This window comes from Lissotriton helveticus, chromosome 2_1 (genome assembly GCF_964261635.1).
Source record: "Lissotriton helveticus chromosome 2_1, aLisHel1.1, whole genome shotgun sequence".
Lineage (NCBI taxonomy): Eukaryota > Metazoa > Chordata > Amphibia > Caudata > Salamandridae > Lissotriton > Lissotriton helveticus.
In genome coordinates, this window is record NC_136059.1 from 1,609,883,868 (window position 1) to 1,609,896,385 (window position 12,518).

Genomic DNA, 12,518 nt, shown 5'->3' on the forward strand with positions numbered 1-12,518 from the left:
CCCCTGGGTCCAGTTGTATCCCAGGTCACCCTGGTCCATCCATCCTAGGATTGATGGGCCCTTCTCAGCTATGTACAGTTTACACTCTGCACTCCTTCCTCTGAACTCGAAGGTAAGAGCTCTGTATCCAACCATGGGAATGGGTTCGCCCGTGTAGGTTACTGGTCGTATATCAGGTGGTTCTAATCTTGGGCCCAAGCTTTGTCTGAATTCTTCATTCCACACTGCTCTTTGGACTATAGTGTACGGAGATCCCAAGTCTACTACGATCTTGATCTTCACTCCTCCTATCACCATGTCACATTGTGGTTTGCGGGATCGCTTACAGTCAATGCCCAGTACTTGTCCTTCCACACACAGTACATTGTCTTTCTCGTCCAGTTCTTCTTCTTCCTCCTGTTTCTCCTGCGCCATGTACTTGTGGTCTCCTCATTTTCCGGCGACATACCTTCTCGTAGTGACCTACTATGTCGCAGAACATGCATTTTGCTCTGAACGCCGGACACCGTTTGTCTTGAGCTGCATGGGCCTGACTTCCGCACCTGTAGCACGTGGTTTTGCTCTCTTTGTTTTGCTTCCACTTCTGTCCTGGTTTTCCCATCCACTTGTTTGGCCCTTTTCCTTCCGTCACCGTGACTTTACTTCTACCCAGCGGTTCTGCATCATCCTCTTTATTCACCATGGTCCTCTGGACTGCTTCTCTTTTAGCCGCCTCGGCACACCGGTTCGACAGCTCTGCTTTTTTCACCATGGCTATTACTTCTTTAAGCGATGCTTCGCCGTTTACCCACAATTTGTCTTGTACTGCCTTGTTGGTGGTATGCATAACTATCTGATCTTTTATGAATTCTTCTTGCAGAGCCCCATATTTGCATGTTATCGCCAACTTCCTCAACGCTGCGACGTAGTCATCTATGGACTCACCGGCTTCTTGTTTCCTCTGCTGGAAATTGTAATGGTCAATAGACGTGCACACCGCCGGACGGTAGTGGTTGTTGAGATCTTCTATGGCGTGCTTAAATACGTTGTCGTCTGCATTCTGTCTGGGCGAGGGCACCAGATTTTGAAAGACCCTTATGCCCTCCGGGCCTAGGTTGTGCAAGAGTATCCTTCTCTTCCTCGCACTGGGGAAGGCCTCCCCATTTTCATCTTCTAGGGCTTCAATATAGTTCGTGAAGTACTCTCTCCAGTCCTCTCATTTCATTTGAGGTTCTCCAGGCTTCGGTAAAAATGGAATCGGCGTTGTGAGTGAAGACGCCTGCGCACTCATTGTGGCGCGTCTTTCTGGCTCCGCCCCCGAACCCCTCGGGCTGCCTGGCACGTTCGTGTTCTCGCCTTGCACTTGATTCGGTCGGGGCTCTCCTGCTCCCCCTCCTCCTTGTCCTGCTAGCTCCGCCAGGGCCCCAGTGGGTCGTTGCTATTTCCTCTCCGTACTTCCTCCTGCTTTACGCCCTTGCTTCTGGTACCTCGACTTGTGGTTGGTGTTTTTTCTCTTTTCCTGCGTGCTTCTGCCACGCTCCCTTGCTGTTTTATGTTGCTATGGTGATTGCTCACCTTCTTGCAGCTCCTCGTGGTGGGCCTCCTACTGGACTATCCCTTCCTGTGCTGTTGTTGGGTCCTGCTGGCTTCTCCTGTCACTCATTTCATGTGTGCAGGCATCCCAGCCCTCGTCGCCACTGTAATGTTGGTGAATACAGCCAGGAACAATCACCATGGAGACTAGAAGTTGTGGTTAATAAACCTTATTACTTTATTTAACTCTGGCGAGAGAGTGCCGAGCGTCCTAAATCTCGGGTGCTTCCTGCTCCTCGCGCATGCGCAGACCGCTCTCAAACGTGTCCTTGCGCGCTACGTCACTACGTAGAGCGTGCGGACTAGAGCGCAACTCTACAATGTGTCAATGCAGATACCCTTGGGCCAGAGTTCAAGTTGTGGGAACATGTTTTTTTTATTTTAAGGGGTCCCTTCCAGTACAGAAACTATGCTTTAAGGATGTTTCCACTTTGTATGTGTGGTTTACAATGCAGCACATATGAAAATTGGGAAAAGTGGATAAAAATGAGGAGAAATGAAAACATTTGGAGATGGTGGCCCATGTGCTGGTTGACCCCTCGTGGAAGCCTGATGGCAGGGCTTCTCCCGATCACTAAATGGCGAGGGAACAGGAGAGATCAGAAGCAGGAGAAACAGCATGTAACAAGTGAGGGTTGATGGTGATGGCTTTGGTTCAGAATGACCTGCATCATCTATGCGGGGTGCAGTAAAATACCAGAAGTGGCCTGAACGGAAGGACAGCTGAGTTGTGGAGTCTAATGCTGCCTCTATGAGTGTGAGGAGATTGGAACAATGCTTCTAAATCCAGGATAAAACATAAGGAGACAATGACTAGTAGGATTTACAAGGGTTGAGACAGGGAGGAAGGGGTAATATTAGAAGTTGTTTGAGAGAGTTCTTCCAAGCACATCTCAAAGGAGAAGGGCTATCCTGCTTGCAACTAATCTATCTGCGGATATAGAACTCTCCGGCAAGGGGGCAAAGGGATGGTATTTTTCAGCGACTTGGTTAGGGGATATTAAAGCACTTTACAAACAAGAAAATGCATGTTTTAAACTGGCTACAATGTAAGTTACAGCAGTTAAATATAGCAGTAAAAGCTGTAAAGTTAACAAATGAATCCTGGACTATATTAACCTGCATTAATTCTGCAGAAATGTGTAACTCCTCGCTTTGTGGGGGAAACATCTTTAGCAATTAAATCAAATACTTGTCATAAATCTCAGAGGAAAAACAAGCAGCTGGTAGGAAATGCTAAAAAACAGGATATCGGGCATTATAGAAAACTCAGACACCCACTCAAGCGCTATACTTAGCCCCTAAACTCAAGGAGCTTTTATAAAGCATTTCGTCAGAATCTAAAGAGCCCCCTTTCCAGGTGTCTTTGGTGGATATCAGTGCAAACATGGATCCCACTTTATCCCCTAGAGCTGAGGGAGAATCTACAAACCACATCAATTGTCAATTAAATACAAAGAAGACTGAAATCGGACCAGAGGAAAATAAACCATACCCTCTCTCTGAAAAACTCCAATGCCGTGTGTTTTTGAGAATGGAGTCTCAGAGTAAGGAGAGGGAGAGGATGAAAAAGAAAGAGAAAGACAAGAATTATGCCACAGAATGTAATTTTGTGGCCCCCGCGACAGGCAGCCATGCCTTTGATAATGATTGAACTCCTCCAAATTCAACAGATGGTGCAGGTGGCTTAGGAAAGTTCCTGACCCCCCTATGCAGTTGGAATCTGTATCATTTAAAACATCTGTTATTCTTTTGGGGGCCGATTCACAGAACTAATGAGATAAAATCTTAAACTTACTAAACTGAGATAAAATCCTAAACGTACTACTTTTAGTATTCACAGAAGGAATTTAGTAGTAGTAAAGTTAGGACTCCTAACTTAACTACTACTAAATGCTTTTGTGAATACCAAAAGTCGGAAAGTTAGGATTTTGTCTCAGTTTAGTAGTAGTAAAGTTAGGAGTCCTAACTTTACTACTACTAAGTGCCTTCTGTGAATACTAAAAGTAGTACGTTTAGGATGTTATCTCAGATTAGTTCTGTGAATCGGCCCCTTGGATTCTAAAAAAAAAACTTGGTATCCCCACGCCCCATCTTCACATATTTTTGACAATCTAGCAGGAAACTTGGGAATTATATACCTCTCATGACCAAATTATTTTATTCTTGCAAAATCAGGTGTCTGTCATTGAAAGAAAGCTTGCACTCATGACACAAAGACTTAAGGCTGGATTACAGGTTTGGTGGTCCTACTGCCTGAGAACTGCATCCACACCAACCACGAGACCACAGTGCTGGTGGTCCAATGACCACCATATTACAAGTTGACAATGGTGCCAGCGGTGTGGCTGCAGAGATCTTGCAGCAGTGGTGAGTACCTTTTCCAAATATATTGATGCCTGTGTGTGCATTTCGACTGCATCTTTTTTGGATGCAAACATGTGCAAGATACATGTGGAAAAAATACCATCTATAACACATGTGGGCTTCCTGGCAATAGGTATATAGTATGGAAAGGACTCACCTGTAGATCATCACAAACAGGGTCGTAATCTTCAGTTGTGAAGATACTGCTGTGAAGGTGAGCCCTTAAGAAAGGGATCCACATTGACATTTTCCTGGAAGAACAAGTAAGGGATGAGTACCTACCCCAAATCCATTGTCAATGCCATTGCAGCAGGTGGCTGGACTACCATGGTCAGCTCGTGGAAAGGGCAACTCTTAATATGGACGCCGGTGCAGCTCCCCTTTTCCCAACTGAAAACCCAGAGTTCAGCGATCTGCTGGCAGTCTCAGCACTTCCGCCACGGTCTTTGAAAAGTCTATCCACCCAACTCGTAATACAGTGGTTGGACTGCTGAGCTCTCCACAATCAGATGGCCACCGCTGGTACAGTGGTCCACTTTATTGCCAAACATGTAAAAAGGCCATTAATGAGGCCAAACGGAGAATATCTCACCTGGGGACCACAAGCCTTACATCAGACACGTGTGGAGTGCTATTAAAATGAGATTAATGATCCAAATGAAAAACAAGAGGAACTGAAAAGCCATACCAAACGCTCTAATTTAAGATTTATTGGGATTCCTGAAAAATGCAGAAAGTCCAGGCGGGATGATACTGCTAATTAAGTGACTGATACCCAAAAATATGCTGTCCAGTTACACTGCAGATCTCACAATCACAAGGAACAGAGAATCTCCATGGCAATACAACAGAGGTCGTTTTGCTCCCAGGAGTTTTCCCTCAAATTCTTTGCAGATATGACTGCAACTGTGGCCAAGAGATGGAAGAGTTTTCAGAATTCATTGGACCCCCTTATAATTAAAGTTGTACAGGCATGATTGCAGTATCAGTGCAGTATCAGTGCAATCATTGAAAACGGCATCTTGCACAGTGCGAACAGGGTACTACGCAGTTCGCGTAGTGTTACGAGTAGCTCGCGTAGTGCAAAGTGCACTTCACGTAGCTACGTGTAGCGCTACTTCGCCAACTACGCCCAGGGTTAATTCATTCTGATGCAATTGTATCTGCGGTTGCAGGTGGGTGGTTTTGCTGAGGGGCACCCATCAAAGGATTGTATCCTGCCAGTTATTGAGTTCCTGCTTGCAGTCTACAACATAATCATGGGATACTGCGCCGCTTTCGAGGGGCCGAGAGCTTTCTAAAGCTTGCCTAACAGGTCTATGCTTCACCTGAAAAGAACACAGGTACGTGTGTATGGGGTTCCTATACAGCAATAGGAGACGAAGGATGGGAACAATCGGACACACTGGGGCCCCATAGAGAGTAATCCGAGTGTGGCCGTTACTTAGGGCGCATGATGATAGAAAGTTATGCTGATTTTCAGACTGACTCACTCACGAAATAAATGTCCTACCAACCCCATAGTGCAATTAAAGCATAGATAAATGTGCACGCAGTCATCTGACCCAGTGATTCAGTAGCAACAGTCACTGGGTTTTCTATTCAATCGGGTTCATTGGATCTGCAAGTAGCCGTAGGTGAGGGCTCTACATAACATGTTCCTTTTTTATTTGAATAGGGTACGTAGAGCCTACAGGGCACAGCCGGGACTGTAAGTGGGCAAAATCTCAAGTAGCTTCTTGAAAATAATCCATAGTTCACTCACTACTGTTTTTTCCTATTATTCTTTTCACCATTTACAAAAAAGGCACAAATATCTAGAGTGCCTATTTCAAGCTAATCAATGTCGGAATGATCTGTTTAAATACCGCTGTTTCTGCTTATGTTTTTGAAGGTTTTCTTTTTTTAGGAACTCAGATAAAACCGAAATTGGCTGTTCAATGCTCACACGTTAGTCTGCGCTGGTTGTTCTGGGGAATAAAGCATTCACTCTAGGAATATGTATTTAATGACATGGTCAAAGGTTGAACCCCTTTGACTCCACTCAGCCTTTAGGAGGGGTTTGGCATAAGAAACAAAGCTGCTGACTTTGGTCCTGGAGACCCGGCTATGAGCCTCGGCGTAGTCCTCCAGGAAAGTATGCTGGCGGTATTAAATATTTGCCTGGCCTGTGTTGCCCACGGAGGTTGGCAGTGCAGGCTGGCCTTTCATCCTGCAGAGCCTGTACACTCAGCTGGATAAGACAGCATTTTAGGAATGTGCAAGCAGGTGTCTGTTGCACCCATGACATTTGAACAGCACCGGCCTGTGTTTCCCTCGAATGTGGGCATTGCAACCCCGCCTTTCATCATACAGTTCACTGGATAGAAAAGCTTTATTATTCCTGGGAAAGCAGTGCAGCTCAGCCTTTCATCCTTCAAGGGTCTGTGCACATTGCCAGATAAAGCAAGTTGTCATCGTGGGTGTGTGGGCAGGTGTCTGTGACATGCCCTCATGGGTGCACAGTACCTAATTATGTTAACAAGATGGGGCATAACAACTTGATCTGCCGATTGTGGGATGGGAAACCAGGTTCGAGTCCCCTCATAGGCTCACTTAATTCCCCAGGCATATAAAAAACATGAAGATGTTCTTGTTTCCCGCAGAGGACGTGGCTTACCGACAAGAGCTGATGATGGGTGATCGCATAACATCCGGTGATGTTGGGCAATTCACGTATTTTCCCCGGCAGACAACAAACATAAATATGTCCATCTTTTCTAGGGGGGGGGGGTTTCCAGTCTGCCATACATAGTGAGTTCTCGTTCTATGCATTTGTGATCAGGAGTCTGTTGTACACTTCCAAGTTGATGCTTAGACTCTGCTTGTGTTGTCTGCCTAAGGGACAGTGCATTTCAGCCTTTTATCCTTGTGGATCTCTACAGTCTGCCATATATGAGGCAAGTTATTATTACATGTTTGTGGGAGGATGTCAGGGCGTGTTTTTAAGGCCTGCAGCACGGGGAGTGTTTAGGAGATCACTCATCTGCAAACTGACTCATCACTAATGGCCTTTGGGAAAGGCACTGTTAACCACAGGAAACGCCAGTATTTACCTTTAACAGTCTGCATACTGGGAAACACAGAAGATGGGGTAAGAAGTTGTCCCACCTATCCTCAAATGAATCAAGTTGTTTCCTTTTAAACCCATTGTACAAGGGTCACTGCAATCATAATGAAACCGCTTCTCAATGACAGGCAGTGTTTCATTTAGTAAGGTAAACAGCATGTGCGTCCAAGATGTGATGTACCAAAAGTCCTCCTGCGCTTCTTCATACCTGATGCAATTAATTGCATTTGGATTATGACAGGCAAGACCATGGTTTATGATTTGGTTTGAACTCCTTTTTATTGATTATCAATGCATCAGAGCACGATACTCAGATCCTCTTGCTTCAGTGGTATATGAGGAGGCCCCAGCCATATGAGACTATCTGACTGAAGAACTAGGCAAACCATCCCTTCTGCCAGCCTCCAGGAAACCACTGCAGACATGGCAGTGCTCCAAACCACTCCGCACAGTCCAAGAGTCATTACATGTAACTGGGATAGTTGTCCCAGTGATGTCTTTGCTTTATATAAATGTAAAAGAGAACCACACAAAACAAAACCTAACCTACTCCCCCAGGAAGGATAGGGTGATACATTGATATGATGATTAGTCCAGCAAAAGCAACTTAAAGATATATTTATGGACAGCTATCATCGGCATCAGCAGCCACCTTATCACCCATGTTTTTAGGTCTTGCGTAGGCAGTGATTTTGCCTTTTTAGGTCAAGCATTCACGACTTCTTGTATATACTTTAGTACATACTTATAATCATTGATAAAGTAAATGAACATCTCACTGTGAAGCAGAAAGGGACCATGGAAAAAAGAAAAGGATGGTTTAATTATGATTGCTCAGTAGCTCATAAAAAGCTAAAGAGAGCACTAACACAAACAATAAGAGACAAAGAGGAGGTCAGGAATCTGAGAATAGTGTATAAGTTGGCGTGTAAAGCGAGAAAAGAAGAGCTAAAAAGGGCATTATGGGACCAGCTGCATGAAAGCTCACTAAATAAAAATAGCGAACTATTCTGGAAAGTGGTAAAAGCACCTTTCCTGACGGATTTAAAAGACCAGCCAAGTCTAGAAGTAGCTATCGAGGGACAAACCTGGGTAAATCACTTTGCAAAGATCTTTGGCAAATCACCAGCAGTAGCTCCCAGAGAAAGAAATAACAGCACAAATCAGGATAATCCATTCCCAATCCCACTGGCAGTCAAACTATACGAGGTAATAGACGCAGTTAATGCCAGTAAAAGCGGAAAAGCCCCAGGTCCGGATGGGGTACCAGTTGATTTTTTTAAATTTAGATTAGATCTTTGGGCCCCGATTATAAAAAGGGTGTTCGATGCAGCAATGGAGTGTGGATTACTCACATCCTGGACCCAATCAATTCTGGTCCCCATCTTTAAGAAGGGAAATCGAGAGGAGGTGACCTGCTATCGCCCAATCTCCCTCCTGGACTCACTGGGGAAAGTACTGGGCAGAGTGGTTCTCCAGCGTTTACAGGAATGGGCGGACGATACCGGGACCCTCTCGGATATCCAGTATGGCTTCCGAGAGGGCCACGGAACAACGGAACAAGCCCTGAACCTGGCCTTACTGATGGGAAAGTACGTCTCGGCAAAGCGCGAGATTTGTACATGGTATATGTCGACCTCTCTGCCGTATTTGACTGCGTCAGCCATGCAAAACTGTGGTCAGTATTGACCAACATGGGAATGGACAAGGTTCTTGTGACCTTTCTTAGAGAACTTTACTCCAACGCCTCCTCTAGGGTGCGTTTTGGAGTACGGGGTGAACTGTCAGAATCTTTTTCTGTAGAGCGCGACGTCAGGCAGGGATGTGTTCTTGCCCCCTTCCTCTTCTCCCTCTATACCAACGGCCTTGAGGTAGAGATGTTGAGGGGGGATTGGACCCCGTGTAAAAGATCGACTGGTGCCCGCGCTCTTGTACGCAGATGACGCGGTGATCCTAGCACCCACCCCACGTGAGCTACAAAAATCCTTGAATAGTTATGCAAAATTTATGAGCGACCTAGACCTTCATATAAACATCAAGAAAACTTATGTTATGGTAGTAGGCCGGGCCAGGAAATACGGAAAAAGCATCTTCCTAAATAATGAAAAACTAGAATCTACCTCTCAATATCCCTATTTAGGAATTATGATAGACGAGAAGCTCAACTGGAGAGCGGCCATAGAGGCACGTAAGCACCAACTTTTGCGCTCCATCGCTGCTCTTATGAAATTCGCCCAAAAACTAGGGAAAAAGCCCCCCGTTGAACTACTCCAAATCTATAGAGCCAAGTGCCATTCCATCGCACTCTATGGGGCGGGTCTATGGGGCCACAAACACACAAAAGCTCTTCAGGTTGCGGAGAATACTTTTATAAGATTTGTACTGTCAGTTCCTAAAAGAGTATCCACTTTTGCTTCTCAGGCAGAATTGGGACTACCGCATATCGAGGACCTGGCCAAAATCGAACCTGTACTTCTTTGGCGCAGAATATGGGTATCAACAAAGAATACTCTCACCAAAGATATTGTTGCGGATTGTATGACCCTAGATCGTGTAGATAAAATAGATTGGCTAACATACGTAAAAAACCTTCTCACTGATCTAGGAATGGCCGAGTATTACCACAGCCCGGAAACAATTGTTGGAATTCCAAAGAAAGAGCTCAAGGCAAAGGCGTTGAGTCATCTCGAAGAGTTACGTATTACTGTGGAGATTAAGAAACCATCTGTACAGCACTCCCTAGCGGTCATGACGACTCTGGAAATGGAACCATACTTAACCTATGTTGACTCGCAGTTTGAACGATTCTTATTAGCGAGATTCAGGTTGAATATTTTTCACAGGGTTGTAGCATTCCCAAATAGAAATAGTTGGGAAGAGAGCTTAATGCCTTGTCCATGTGATGAACTATCCGAACAGTCCACAATCCACACTGTATTGTTTTGTAAATATTACTCCGCTCACCGCAGGCTTTGGCTAACCCCCCTGTTGAGAACTTTAGGCCTTAGAAAATGCCGTCCCGCTATGCTGTGGCTACAATTTTTAAGCTCAGAATACGTAAGTAAAATCGTTAGTACTTTTTTAAAATGTATTTTTATTTATTTATTTTTTTTTTTGTAAATTTTTTATTGAGCTTTCTTTAGATATACAACAATGATAAAGAGAGGCAAGGCTGAACGTAAAACGTTAAATACAAAAACAATTGTTAACGAGCATTACAATTTTGGATGTAGTAGATATGTGACAGATACATAAAAGGTAAACCTAAAACAAAATAGCAAAACACATCTGATATAACCTCATTTTCCAACTCTACGCCTCTTAATAGAGGTGAAAGATATTTCTAGCTAGTTTAAATAGCTTTGTAGTCAGACCCTTTGTTGTTCATACCAGTTAGCTACGGAGGCCCAGATCAAGTCCCCTTTAGCTCTTGATTTTTTCCCTCTGGTTTTGTATATCGCCATTTCTTGTTTGTATATAGCCAGGAGTCTATTTATCCATCCCTGAAATGTGGGGGCCTCTGTATCCTTCCAACGGGCTGCTAAGATAATTCTATATATAGCGGTAGAAAGAAAGATCGTATAGATTTCTGAGTTGTTGAATTCCAGGGAACTATCAAAGCCTAATATAAACAGGGTTGATGAAGTTTGAATCTCCCGACCAAAAATCTCGGTCCAGTATTTACCTATACTTTCTTTTAGTTGTTTTAGTTTCGGACAGTCGTAGAACATGTGTATTAAATTTGCAGGGCCAAGTGCACATCTAGGGCATTTATCGTGACTAGCCTTACCCCATGAAAATAATTTAAATGGTGTGTAATATAAATTGCATACCGTTTTATAGATTTGGGCTTTTAGATTACTCGCAAGTATGACCTTAGAGGATAGTCGTAGCACCATATCTATGTCCACGTTAGGATTGTTTAATTTGTTTGCCCAGCTATCTTCTATTCTATCGAGATCGTCCGGATGGTTATTTATAAGGATCCCATATATATTGCTAATTCTAACTGAAAATTTTTGCATCAGGTTTAGTAGCGGTGGCGACTGTAGCTCGGTATTTGTAATATATTGTCTTAATGATGTATAAATTTGAATAAATTTAAGGTAGTCTGCGGGGCGAATCTGATATTTAAGACGCAATTCGTCAAATGTTGTACTACCATCTGAGTTTAGGAAATCGCCAATAGTGACAATACCTAAATTTTCCCATCGCTTAGTAATGCTATCATTGAGATACTGAGGGACTATAAAGCTATGCCATAAGGGTGTATAATTGGTGTGTTTGGGTATTGAAAGTATTTTTGTAGCTCTGGTCCAGATTTTATATGCGTCTGTGATTATCTTAAATTTAATCTTTTTATAGTATGACGGCTCGATTTGCCTTAACAGTAATCCTCGTGCTGTATTACCTAATGTGAGTTCGTAAATAGAAGGGATATTATGCAAAGATCTGTTGTGGTCTGATTTTTTAGATGTGGTTAAAAAGGCCATCTGTTGTAAGATGGCAGCCCACATGTAATAGGTTAGATTTGGCACTGCTAATCCGCCACAGGCTGTTGGCAACACCAATTTGGTTATTGCCCTTCTTGTCTTCCCATAGTTCCAAATAAATGATGTTATTGTTTGATCTATCTTCTTTATATAGGTATTGTCGATTAAAAAAGGGATTGCTCGAAATAGATATAGTAGTTTTGGAAAAATTTTCATTTTGATATAGTTGGTTCTACCGATTATGGATAAATGAAGGTTGTTTACTCTAAGGAGATCTTTTTTAATTTTAGCAACTAAGGGGTCATAGTTTAATATAATGATGTCATTAGTATTAGGTGAGATGGTAACCCCTAAGTACTTCGCATTTGCTACTTTATATTGGCCTGTGTATGGAGTGTTATCAGTACAGACTACCATCGTTTTGTCTTGATTTAATGAGTAGCCTGAATACAGACCGAATATTCGAGTGACTACTTCTATTTCATCTATGGCCTCGATAGGGTTGGTGGTTAGAATCGCTATGTCATCAGCGTAGGCGAGTATTTTGGTGTTATATATACTTGTTTTTACTGGAATTATTGCCGGTGATGTTAGAAGTTTAATAATTAGTGGGTTGATGTATAATGAAAATAAGAGTGGAGAACACGGACACCCTTGTCTTGTCCCTCTCTGGATATTTATACTTTCGGACTCACAGCCTCCGGTCAGGATTTTAGCTTTAGGTTCTGCGTATAGGGCTTTTACTGATTTTATAAACCCCAGGCCTATGTTGTTAAGGGCTAGGAGCTCCCATAAATACTGCCAGGAGACCCGGTCAAATGCCTTTTCGGCGTCTAATAGGACCAGGGACATTTGACCTTTCTCTATCTTCATTATGTCAAACAGTGTTAATACTCGGCGTATGTGATCGGTGGTGCTTTTGCCGGGTATGAACCCATGTTGCCAAGGAGACACTAGTTGTTCTATGTGTTTACCAA